At 47.2% G+C, this 12,847-nt stretch overlaps 1 protein-coding gene across 1 annotated transcript in view; it reads right to left on the bottom strand.

The window, feature by feature from the left end:
• GPAM (glycerol-3-phosphate acyltransferase, mitochondrial) overlaps window positions 1–12,130 on the bottom strand; it is a 51,402-nt gene extending 39,272 nt beyond the window's left edge. Inside the window, exon 1 of the mRNA XM_037804817.1 lies at window positions 11,940–12,130. The gene's annotated coding sequence lies outside the window, so the exon portion shown is untranslated. The remainder of the gene's footprint in view (window positions 1–11,939) is intronic.
• Window positions 12,131–12,847: the final 717 nt, after the last annotated feature.

The following is a 12,847-nucleotide window of genomic DNA, read 5'->3' as shown; positions in this document are numbered from 1 at the left end:
ATGAACATAATGAAAAAGAAGGAACAAGAGGTGAAGGAGGAGAAGGAGGAGGGGTCATCCAAAATGGATAAACACAGGTAAGCCAAAGGTATACTTTTCCCTTTAAATAAGCCAAGTATGTGGCAGTGCACTGAAACTCTAGAGTACTGTATGCCTGTTATTATTAGCAACTCTGGAAGCAGTGTGAGTAACCAATCCTATCTAAAGCCTTTTAAACCTCAAACAGCCAAAATATTATCACTGGGGCTCTTCACGCCTGTTCAATGGCCCAGGCATAAAAGAAATGCTAATTCTGGGAACTGAGCTATGAATTCTGAGTGACTCTGGGGACAAAATGATTATCTGGTGGTCTTATGTTGCTGAAAATTTATTAGAGGGTTTTAAGATTATGTAAACTGATTTTCACCTTAAGTGCTCCACCTGGAGAAGCACTGAAATTCTCCTGATAAGAATGCTCTCAAAGAGGTAATGGCCTTAGTCAGAAGAACTTTCAGGTGAGCTGGGGGCACTGTAAGGAGAAAAGCCCAAATGAGGTTGCTGGGTCCAGCTGAGGCAGCATAAAGGATTGCTCCTGCCAAGAAATCCCATTTCAACACGGGCTCACTCAGGCCCCTACTCATCTCCTGTTTCCAAAAGTCACCAGTGCTAGAGACCAAAGAGGAAGGACAGTAGCCCATACAGCAAAGATGATTGACAGAGGCCAAGGACCTGGTCCATAGCTTCCCCATCCGGGGTCACAGATTACACTTCTGCTCCTAAAAACCAAACATCTTCCCAGAGCCTACAAGCACCTACATGCTTGTGCCCCTGCCTTCCATCCCCTACCATTCTCCTCTCTCTCCATCCCCTCTCTCTAGGACCATCCCAAGGTCATCCCTGACCCAGGGCCTCTATATTTATCATCCCCTATTCCAGAAACATTCCTCCTCCAGATGTTTGCATGGCTGACTCACTCTTATTTTTAAGTCTTGGCTCAGTTGGTAACTTTCCGTGCCCTGCCTTGTCATCTTCTACTATATTGCCCTATTTCATTTTATTTATAGCACTTGTCATTATCTGAAAATAATCTGCTGATATATTCTCTTGATTATTGTCTAACTTCTCCCATTAGAATGTGCACTCCATGAGAGCAGGGACCCTCTATGTCTTGATCACAACCATAGCCCACCAGGTCTAACACAGAAAAAGCACTAAGTATGTATTTGTTGGTTAAATGAATTAATGGCCATCATAATAGCTGAGCATTATTCTGTGCCAGCACATGGCTGTTGGTTCTTACAAAAGCTTTCTCAATGAGTTCTCACAACAACCCTCCAAGGCAGGTATTACCTATTACCCCATGGTAGAGATTAGGTTTCATGGAGAGCTTAAGCAGTCTTCCCAATGTCACAGCTAGCAAATAACCAAGACAATATTTGAACCCAGGCATGTTTGGCTCCAATGCTCATGTCCTAAGTCAGGAGTTGGTAAACTTGTTAAAAGGGACTGAGAGTCAATAGTTTAGGCTTTGTGGCCATATAGTCTCTATTGCAACTACTCCACCCTGCTGTGGTACTGTAAAAGCAGCCACAGACAATCCCTAAACAAATGGATGTGCAGCTGTGTGCCAATAACACTTTATCCATAAAACAGGTGTGGATTAGATTTGGCCCAGGGGCCACAGCTTGCAGAACCCATTTCTGAGTCATCTAGGCTAGGCTAGAAGAGGGTAAAAAAAAGGAGGGAAGTAGAGTAGAAGGAAAGCATTAAAATGTGTGTTCCATGCATGGTGAACCCATAAGAAAGGCAGCAAGTGGATAAACTCTTAAGTTAAAAAAGGCAAAATAGGAGGTAGAGTTCTGGTAGGAATTATGAATACTGATTCAACTTTTTCAACTTCTTGACTGAATTATAACCATTACTTAAGACCACAGCAGGATTTAATTCAAATGAGTGATTCCCTTTTAACTAAGGCTCCATTCATATTGTAATTACATCTGATTTTACATGCGGACACCCTAACAGGCCCGCATCCCAAATAGGTCCGAAATAGTCAATGTTGAAGGAAAAAGCAGACTGAGTCACTCTGACTTGTTAAAACTTCCTCTTTCAACCACCGACCCTGAAAACTTCAGTCTTTCCTTTTCAAGCAGACTTATGAGTTATTGGCCAGAGTCAAAGATAAGATATAAATCACAGGTCTGAGTCAGCCCAGAGAAATCTCTTGCAGCCCCTTTGAGAAGGTGGACATTATTCGGGCTCACTTGTTTAGTAATTCAAAGTGGCTCTTGAGACTGAATAAAGCAAAATAGCAATTTGCCAGTCCCTTGGGTCTGGGCAGGGAGGCAAGGACTGAATTCTGAGAAGGTGGGAGAACAAGGGACAAAGGAGATGATTTCTTTAGTGCTCAGCTGTGCATAAGTAATAGCAGCAGAGTGGCTGAAGCTTGGGGGACACGGCCTCCTCTTGGCACTGTCCTCTGCGAGTGCCATGGAATTTACATTCGGGGGGGGGGGCGGGGAGACTGATTATTGTCCTGATTATTGTCTAACTTCTCCCATTAGAATGTGCACTCCATAAGAGCAGGGACCCTCTACGTCTTGATCACAACTGTAGACCCCCAGGTCTAACACAGAAAAAGCACTAAGTACGTATTTGTTGGATAAATGAATTAATGGCCATCATAATAGCTGAGCATTTTCTGTGCCAGGCACATGGCTGGAGAGAGAGAGAGAGAGGGAGAGAGAGAGAAAGAGAGAGACAGAGACGGAATGTGTATGTGTATGAGAGAGAATGTGTGAGTGTGAGTTGTATGTGATAGTGTGTGTGTATGTGTGTGCAAGAAAGAATGTGTGGTGAGAGAATGTGTGTGTGACACAGCATGTGTGTGTGACTGTGTGAAGGTGCGTGTGTGTGAGGGAGAATGCGTATGTGCATGAGACAGTGTGTGTGTGTGAGACAGAGAAAGAGAGTGTATATGGGAGAGAGAGAGAGAATGAGTGAGTGAGTGAGTGAGTGAATGAAAGAGTGAGTAAGGGGCAGTAAAACATTCAAATCTCCTCTTCCTGCTTCATCTAACTAAGATGGAAGACTACACTCCCTTCCCTTCCCTAGGGCAGCCCTAGATAATTAGGAACACATTAAACAAAATATCCATTTCTCTTTTACCCTCAAGAAAGCGTCCGTTTGGAAACATCCTCCGAGACAGATTCCGTCTGCAAACACCTCACTGTTCTTAAACCAATAGGTTTATTTTCCTCAATTTTTATGCAGTTTTGTAAACCCGGGCTTTAAATGTTCGAGCATGAAAGCAGCCCCAGTGTGGTGACACCAGCATCTGACTGGAACCTAGAGATGTGAGACCTGTCCCAGCTCGGCCATTTCCCAGCAACAAGGTCCTGAGCAGTCTTCCCTTCTCTGAGCTTGGGCTCCCCGTCAGTAACAGAATAAGTCAATCTCATGCCTTCTCATCCACCCAAACTTCCATCTTTTTGGTGTCTGTTTAATATTCATTGTTTATAATACTATTTAAGATGATGCATATTATTAATAAAAATGAACTATTGAGCACCTGGTTTTTTGTATGTGCTTTCTGTGCATTCTATTATTTAATTCTCACCACATCTCTGTGAGACAGGGATCTTTTTGATCCCTGGCTTTTCAGATATGACAGCTGAAGTTAAGCAAGAGGAGTGACATAAGTTTCCCAAGTTCACAGTGGGCATAAGTGGCAGAGCTGGAGTTTGAACCAGGGTCCATTTTTTTCAAGAACTACACGGTCTTCGTGTGCTCTGTAGCCCCTGGTTAGAGTCTGACCTGGGAGAATTCAGAGCCCTGAACTCCTTATCCCTACACCACGACGCCTCTGGCCATGTCAGGCTAACAAACACCAGGGTGTTTTCCACGTGGGAAATGGTGCAGCAGCTGCCAGGATGTCCAAAGCATGGCCTTTGTCCTTGGGACACTTAGAATCCAGGGGAGGTGATTAAACCCATGATCCGATCATTGCCCCAAGAGGAGCAGGGCTGCTAATGGACAAGTAGGAGTTCCCTTATTCACGATTCCTTTTGACATTTCGCAATGTCTGGAGATGTATTTGATTCTTCCAGCTGGGGAACGGGGTACTACTGGTATGTACTGAGTAGAGGCCAGGATGCTGCTAAACCTCCTATGGTACACAGGATAGCCCCCATTACAAAGAAGTATCCAGCCCATACGGCCAATAGTGCTGAGACTGAGAAACATCTCACCCAACATCTCACTGTACAGATGAAGAAACCAAGACCCAGAGGGATAAGGAGACTTGTCCAGGGCCACAGAGATGGTTGATAGCAAAGCCATGATGAGAAACATCCCATGAAGCCTACAGTCTTCTCGCTACTGCCTCAAGCTGCTGACCAGCCAGAAGGCTGTCTGCTACGAGAGGATGAGGTTCACTGGAAGAGACTGTGTTGGCATAATAGCCCAAACAAACCAAGCACAATTATGTAAGCTCAAGTGGACTAAGACTATTCTTCTTTGGATTGGATCAGACCCTAAATAAGCAGCCAGGGGTCTGCTACGAGAGGATGAGGTTCACTGGAAGAGACTGTGTTGGCATAATAGCCCAAACAAACCAAGCACAATTATGTAAGCTCAAGTGGACCAAGACTATTCTTCTTTGGATTGGATCAGACCCTAAATAAGCAGCCAGGGGAAGTCCCAGATCTGTGGAACTAGGAGACCAAGACTCAGGATGCTTTGCTGCCCACAGCCTCATCCTCCCACTCCTTCATTTGCTTAGGGTTGCAAACTAAGCAATTACCAAATCAAAGAAAGAGTTTTATTCTATTAACCAAATAAGCAAGCTGAAAACATTAATAAATGGATAGAAACTGCCAGAAACTAATTATCTCCAAAATGTATTAGTCATCTGCCTTATTGTTGTCACCAACAATCATTTTTTGTCCTCTCATTATGTGCCAGGGGCTGAGTTGGGTGCCCAGGGAGAGCTAGACAGAGGGAGAAGAGGGTCTCCGCCGATACCAGGCAGAATGTATATTCTTGACCTCAAGGAGCACTCAATCCAAACACAGAAGTGTCCTTCACAATTGCCCACCCAGAGGAAAGTTGAAATTGCAAAAACAAGTAAAACAAAACCATCCTTACAACTAAATCTCTAAGCCTAGCTGGACTCACTTAATTTAAATGACCTTTTAATTCAAAAACATTCCTCTACAGTTCAAGAACTTTGACATTACCACTTGTATTTTTGGGAGTTGACTTACCTGATGGACATTTTCTCCTATCCATCAAGCTGCTTGGGGGACTTCCAATGCCCTGGACCATATTGAAAATGGCATATTGAAAATATGCAACTTGGGACTCCATTTAACCAGAGCAGATCTTTTAACCAGGAGGATCCCCTAAGCTGGGCGGGTAGACCTGAAATTACCCCAAGTCAGGACACTGGCATCTTTTGCAGCTTCTCTAAGCTGCATCGAAGTGAATGCTTTAGATCTGGCTAACACAGCTCTGAAGATCAACACTTCTCTTGAAATATCAATGAAAAATTAAACATCCTGATTACAGTGGATACTAATGGCTTTTATTTCCATTGCAACTGCTTTTGGAGATGGATAATTCCCCTTTAGATTTTCATGAGTTTGGCCCAGAAAGTGGATACTAGAGGCATTCAACATACAGAAGTCTGGGATGCCAAGAAAACAGTAGTTTCTGTTTTAAGGATTTGGCTGCCACAGCCAGCCAAGTGTCCTGGGGAAATGAGAGGAATTTTAATATAACAGCTCTGCCACTCTGCTATGAAATCAGAAACGAAGAAAGGTACCCCAAGGTCTCCTGCGTGGGTCTGGGGCATGGGTGTTAACCTCCGAGATGTAACTTGTTGGACAATGTTCCCCAGACTTTGAGCTAAAATAACAAAGGAATGCTAACTTGTTTATTGTGCCTCATCACAATACTGAAACCAAACGAAAATAAATTGGCATTCTCCAAACACCATCACTTGATAAAGGAAAGAATATTTTAACATCCAAACAAGCAGGAAAGATATACTCTCAGAATAAAGAGGGCAGTTCCTCCAGTTGAATACATTTGACTGTATTAAAGGCTCGCTTCTTTGTCCTCAGTTCTTCTATGTTACCCTAGACTGGAAAAAGCCATCCTAGACCAGCACCCTCCGTAGACTGGAATGTGGGAGCCATGAGTGCTAAGAAATTACTGGAGCTCCCTGGAGAAGAACTAGGTGGATACAGTTTGAACAGAGAAGGTATTCCTGGGCAAGGGCAAGGAGGGGTCAGACGAGAGGGTGGAACTGGGGGGCAGGATTGCCCTGTGACTACTCTGCCCTCCTCTATGGTTGTCCTTTCCATGCTGTCATGCCAACACTAAATTGCCTGTTTAATTATCTGGCTCTTCCACCAGGCTGTGAGTTCCTTGAGAGCAGTGACTGTGCCTTGTGCCCAGGGTCACAGAGCTAATTAGCTGTGTGGCAGGGATGGTGGTGTAGCAAGGGGGCATTCAAAGGAGAGACGGCAAAGCCCCCGGGATAGCCAGTGCTGCTCCACGGTCCCATGCAATCTGAGGATTCTAGGGCACATTTGCTGTGATCTAATCATGCACGCCATTCTGCCTGGTGCTTATCGAGTGGAAGGGGGCCCCCAGGCTCTGCTGCATACCCCACCCCACCCACCCTTGCAGGCACCCCTTGAGCATCATCCCACCAGATAATTAAAACGTGCCCCATGGGGAGTTTGCTGGAGGTCAGGGCTGCTGCTACCCAGTGAGGTGCCAGGGGACTGCTCAGTGCCTCTTCTGTGGTCCCTGAGGATATCTGACTGGGGAGCAGGGCTGGGGGTGGGGAGAAGCCAGCTTCCTACCTGCTGCTGCCCCTTACTGCCCCTGGCTTTCCTATGGCCAACTCCTAGAAGAGCGCTCAGTCCCAAGATTTTTTTTATTTTCCCAGGCCCTTGTTCTTCGTAGTCACTTTGTGGAATTGAATTTAAAAAAAAAAAAAAATGCCATCATCCGCACAGTACTGGCAGCCCCCAGGGTTAAGCTTGTGGCAACCACCCCTTCCAGCAAATACACTTGCAGACGGCAGAACAAGCCCAGCCCACGGGACATAGATGTTGCTATCTTTTAAGATTCCTTTTGGGTGGCTTTTTGACCAGCCTGATTTCTGGCAGGATGCTGAAGCCAAATACAGAAAGCCAGCCTCAGTCCCTCAGGGTGCCTGCTGCTTGCCAAATCCGAGGCTCAATAAGCAAGGGCAAGAGGCAAGGCGAGGGGTGGGGTGTGAGGCGGACTCTCGCTTGCTCACAGCCTGAGAGCTCAGGGGTGATGATGGAGTGTTTTCATTAGTGCTAGCTCAGCAGGACCACCCGGGATCCCGTCATACCTCTGAAAGGCTGCTTTCGTTGGAGAACTGGGCTCTGCCTTGGTGGGATTAGCAAGCCTCTGGGTTCTGGGAACCAAATGGTGAAGTCTGGCTTTCCATTGCAAACCTGCTGCCATTTTCCTCTTATGATCCGTTGCGGGGAATTTACCTTGGGGCACAGCTTGCCATCCAAAGGCTCTGTGTCTAGTGTATTTTTTATTGCACAGCATCTCCCTTCCTTTTTCAACATCCATTTCTCTATGACTCCCCCACCAATCAGGGAGTTTTCAAATCTGGAATTCATGTGAGTTGCAGTCCCCTGCCTCTACCTGTCCTCCCGCCATCGTTGCTCCTTCAGGCATCATTGGCTAAAACACTGATGCCTCTGGGAGGTCCTGCTAAGCGGGTGGCCAGCAAAAAGCAGGGATGACTGACAGACAGCCGAAGGCAGGAGTGAGGCCCAAGGTGGGGAAGATGGGGTAGAGAGGGACCCAGAGTCCTCTGTGGGTCACGGGAATAGGGAAGGTGGGAGGGAATAAAAGACACGGATATCTCCACGCTTTCAGGGGCCTGCGGCAGATCATGTCCTTTCATCACTCACGGCAGGGTCAGCCTTCCCACCACCTCCCGGGGCTCCTGGCTTTGTCTGGGAAAAATGCTAACCAGCTCTTGATGAGAGCAGGAACTAATGCCCCGGCCTGAGCACTCGCAACAGAGACTGTATCCAGGGAAAAGGGACATGGTGCTCCTGGGGGAGGCTGAGTGGGTGGGGAAGGAGGCGGCCTTGGGAGCACTCATGGGCAGCCAAGGAACAGTGATGGGGCCCAGAGCCCCTTCCTCACATAGCCCCACCCCCAAATCCTCAGCTTGCTGCTCCCCTCCCTGCCCAGCAGGGCTTGGAAATTTGTCCTCGAGGAGGACCGCCCCAGGGGGGTCAATCACCCAGGCTGTCCAGGTAGGTGCTTGGAGAGGACAGACACAGGGAACCTGTTCTGTCCCGCTCCCTGGGAACGGGTTAAGGGTTTTCTTCCTGTAGGAGCAGCCCTAGGGAAGTGAGGTTGCTGGGCTCCAGTTGGGGGAAGAAGGGAGGAGGTGCTGAGAGAAAGAACCGGGATTCTGGGAGACAGAATAGGCCATCAATGAGCCAAGTCTTCCCCCTGCTTTCCTTGAATTCTGACCCAGCCTCTTTCTGTCAGTGGAGGTGACGGGGAAAGAACGGCACTGGGCAGGGAGTCCGGAGGCCCCTGTTCAATTGGCTCTGTCTTGCTGTGCCCTTTGCTGCCAAGCCACAGAATCATAAAATGCCAGAGATGGGTGGCTCAGACTGAGGAATCATGTCATCCAACCACCTCATTTTATACTCACAGAAGCTGAGCCCCACAGAGATGCAGGGACTTGGCAGCATTGCGTTTACTGAGCACATACTGCATTCTGGTTGAGGCAGGTGTTCATCAAAGAGGTCTTTCTTGGCTAGCTCTCCTCCCCATCAAAATTAGGTCCTTTGTTCTATTTCTCATCACAGATTGGAATTGCCTATTTATATGGGTGGTATTTTTTAATGGCTCTCTCTCCCATTCAACCATAACTTCCATGAGGGGAGGGACCCTTCCTCATCTCAGTCTTCACTATAGCCCCTCATCCCAGTGCCTTACACATAGTAGGCCCAGATATCTTTTGAATGCTGAATCTCTAGTCTCAAAGTAATCCCATGAGAGTGTATTATACCCATTTTACAGAGGAGGAAACTGGGGTTAGACAATCAATAACAAGTGGAGAAAGCACGATTCAGCTGTAGATCTGAGGGACACATTTCCCCAAGCTGTCCCATTTTTCTAACAGAAGATTAACAGATTTAGGAGAGTCCCTTAAGCTAGGAGCCTTGGTGTAGACTTTTCCAGCTGTAATGTTCAAGGACCCAAGGCCATTCCCTGAAGGAGGAGGAGAATAGGAGTGCCACTCTGGGACTGAAGGCAGTTCAGGGCAGGGGTCTCCAGATAGACCCCAGGTCTTGCCAAACCAGGCACAGGTGTGGGGCCCACAAGCACCAGCAGTCAGGCAGGTGTTAGGGATCTGGGATCCAGGTAGGATCAATGAGGCTGATAACCACATAGCCGTGAGGGAATCCCCTCTCCGGAATTGGGTAGGCAGGCAGCCAGGAACTGAGGGGGGACCAATCCCCAGGATACGGTAAGCCCAAAGCTAAGGGTCTGGTGCAAGACCCTGGCATGATGCAAAGAAAGAGCAAGGGTTCTGAAGTTAGATAGGTCTGACATTGAATCTTGGCTCTAGCACTTAACAGCTTGCACAGGTTATTTATCTTCTCTAAGATTTAGTTTGTCCATCTAAAAAACAGGCATGATGCTAAGCTGTACCTCAAAATGAGGAAAATGAAAGAAGCCAGGGAAAAGTACATAGCACAGTGCCTGGTATACAATGAGCATGCAGACAATGTTCTTTTCCTTATGTGCTTCTTTCAAGGCCAGCCCAAATTGCAGAATTGGAGCCCCTTTAAGTTCTTTGGTGAGAGCTCACAACTGGTGACATCTGGCTGCAAAGTGAGGTTGAAAGAGTTGGGTGGAGATAATTACAGAGGAGAAGAGCTCTGAAATGAAAGCACCTCAGGTCAGCGACTGTGCCCCAGCCACTACTAGGTCCTCAAAGCCCTGCTCACTGCCTGGCACGCAGCTGGTGCTTATTAGGCTCAGTGGAGTGAATGGGTCCATCAGCTGGTAGGAGAGCTGGCAGCATTGCTACAATTAGCCCAATATCACTCACTTGTTCTTCACTGATTCTTTCAGCAACAGAGTGGCACCATGGCACTCAGGAATCCACCGTGTGCTGTATTGCTGTGTGCAAGTTCTTTAACTTGCTGTTTCCTCATCTGTCAAAGGGGTTGGCATCAACCTCGTGGGCTTGTTGTGAGGATTAATGAGTTAATAAGTGTAAAGCACTTAGAACACTATTGGGCAGGTAGAAGGTGTCCCATTGTTACAAGTAACAGTCTACTGGGTGTCAGCCATTGCCAGGCTTCGGGGACCTGCCTATGAGCACGACAGGCATGGTCCCTGCCTTCGTGGATCTTCCAGTCTAGTGGAGGCAATGGATCATGGAACAAGGTATGGTATGATTAGTGATCCAATAAAGGAAGTCCAGTGGACCCTAACTTAAGACCAGAGGAAATGGATTTACTCAGAGAGACCAACTAATCCACAGGACTCGGCCAGACTTGGGGGCAGAGTAGAGTAGAGAATGTTCGAAGCAGAAAAGAATATGATAAACTCATTGCTGGTGGATGCAAAGAACTGAAAGTGTCTGTATAGTGGAACAGAGATGGAGAAGGGGCGGAAGGAGACCAGAGAGGTAAGCAGGACCCAGATCATCCAGATGACGGGTCAGGGAAGGACATGCCCCCACAAAAGCAGAGAAAAATCAGGACCAGGAGACCTAACTTGCTGCATTGGGGGTGTCCTTCATCTCTGGGCATTTACCTTAAAATTATGAGAGGGGAGCAGTATTCACCTTGATGAACTTCTTACACCTACTACTCTGGACAGCCTCAGGAAGACCAGTGGGGCCCAGCAGAGAAAGCACCCCGGGAACCACAGTTAATCAGCAGGAAGACTCCTCCATGCTGCAGAGAATCCCTGTGGGGCAAAGCCCTGGCAACAACCCACCACAGCTGACAAATAGGGACAACCTGGAGGGAACTCTTGGGAATTAAAATAGCCACAAAAGCTTTCTTTGTCTGTTTAGTGCCAAAATTAAATTATTGTTTTCCTTGCTTTTGCATCACATCCTCCCCTCCTCGGCCATCTCCAGCCAGGCCTAACAATTAGAGAAGATGGAGTCTGTCCTTTTATCTCTGTCTTTCATCTTCATTCCAGGTGGTTAAATCCCTACTGGTACCACAAGGAGTCTAAGTTTCATTCATAGTGAGGAAGTCCTTTGACATAAAGCTCTGGCTGTCCAACCCAAGCTCAGAGAACACCACTGAGTTGGGAATATGACGGGGATGAGAACAGTTGTCACACATCAAACACAGACATCACCCAAAGTGGGAAACAAATCCTCATAAATGTGGGTCTCAGCCCCTCCCCCATCTTTTCTTCATAGTCAACATCACAAGGATTGGAACAAGGAATTAAACTGCTAAGCAGGGCCTTTCAACCCCATGCCCCATTTGCAAATCAGATTTGATGACATTTCAAGCTAAAGCAACTGGATTTCTCCTAAAGTGTCTAAAACTCTTTCAGAACTTTGGAGTTCTGAGCCAAGGCCAAGTATGACAAGGAGGTCAAAGGAGCAGTTAGACCTCAGGAAGGATTTGATGAGGAATAAAAGACAGACATGAGTTTGTACCATAAATGTGCTTGTACCTCTTTCCAACTGCAAACAACTCATGCTCTTGGAGCCTTGGCTTTGACTTTCCTCAGAATTCCCAGATTCTGAGCTCTCTTTTCTTTAACATCCTTCCTTCCACTCTCTCTGCTTCTCCTGCTTTGCTTTCCCAGCCCTCCACCCAATCTCCATTCCTACTGTTATGACATATCAAGAAATCAGGCCAAAACAAATTTTTAAGTACCTGGAGCCTTGACTCTGTGGTGTTTGAGGACTTATTTCCGATCAGTTGATTGGCAAAGCTGATGGAGACTGCAGAAGATGGTCCAAGTGTGCTGGTGAGTCAGCGGTCAGGTCCAACTCCACTGGGAGCCTGTCTGTATGGCCAAAGCTGAGGTACTTTGGGTGTTTGGCAGGAACCTCAGAAAAAGTCCCTGGGCAGCAGCGAACTGCCAGGAGCATGGACACCAAAACTAGGACAAATTTTGAAACACCAGAGGAGGAGGAAGGCTCTTTAATCAAATAATAACCAGAAAGAGATAAGGCCCGCTAGGCTGAGCAGCACCAGCCAATGGCACGCTGCCTTCCCACCACCCACAAGGACAAACAGACCCAGGCTTCTGGAGTGAGTTTCAGGGCTTGTTATAATTTAATGATGCTGCCGGCGGTGTCTTCTTGGCTTTGCCTGGTGGGGATTTTATGACCGGGGAGTGAAGCTCCAAGCACAGTAGCCTGGTTCTCAGTCGAGGCACCTGCCCAGAGCCACAGCTGGGTATCTGAGTGGTCGTGGGGAACGCCAGGCCCCCAGCCTGACTGCTGCTAAATTGCCAAGAGTTCTCGCTGCTACGGCAGCTAGAAGTAGGGAGACTTGAGTGGGGCTGAGCTGAGTAGAGGGGTAAGGAGTGAGCAAATTTCTCATCAGCTGCACAACTCAAAGACCGTGGCCCTGAAGAGGTTGGGTAAATCCTAGTGACCTGCTTTCACATGTTGGAGATGTTTTACACTCAATTTCTTATTGATCCTAAATTAGTGGTGATTTTTAGTTTCTTTATTCCTTCATCCTTCCAGCTGCCCTCCCCTTCCAAAGCCAGCCAGGCTCTGTTAGGTCACAAGATGTATTGTAGATTGGTGGGTTCTGGGAGCTAAGCAGGC

The sequence above is a fragment of the Choloepus didactylus genome, chromosome 15 (assembly GCF_015220235.1).
Source record: "Choloepus didactylus isolate mChoDid1 chromosome 15, mChoDid1.pri, whole genome shotgun sequence".
NCBI classification, from domain to species: Eukaryota; Metazoa; Chordata; class Mammalia; order Pilosa; family Megalonychidae; genus Choloepus; species Choloepus didactylus.
The sequence above is the reverse complement of the archived record's forward strand: the minus strand, read 5'-3'. Positions and strand labels throughout refer to the sequence as shown.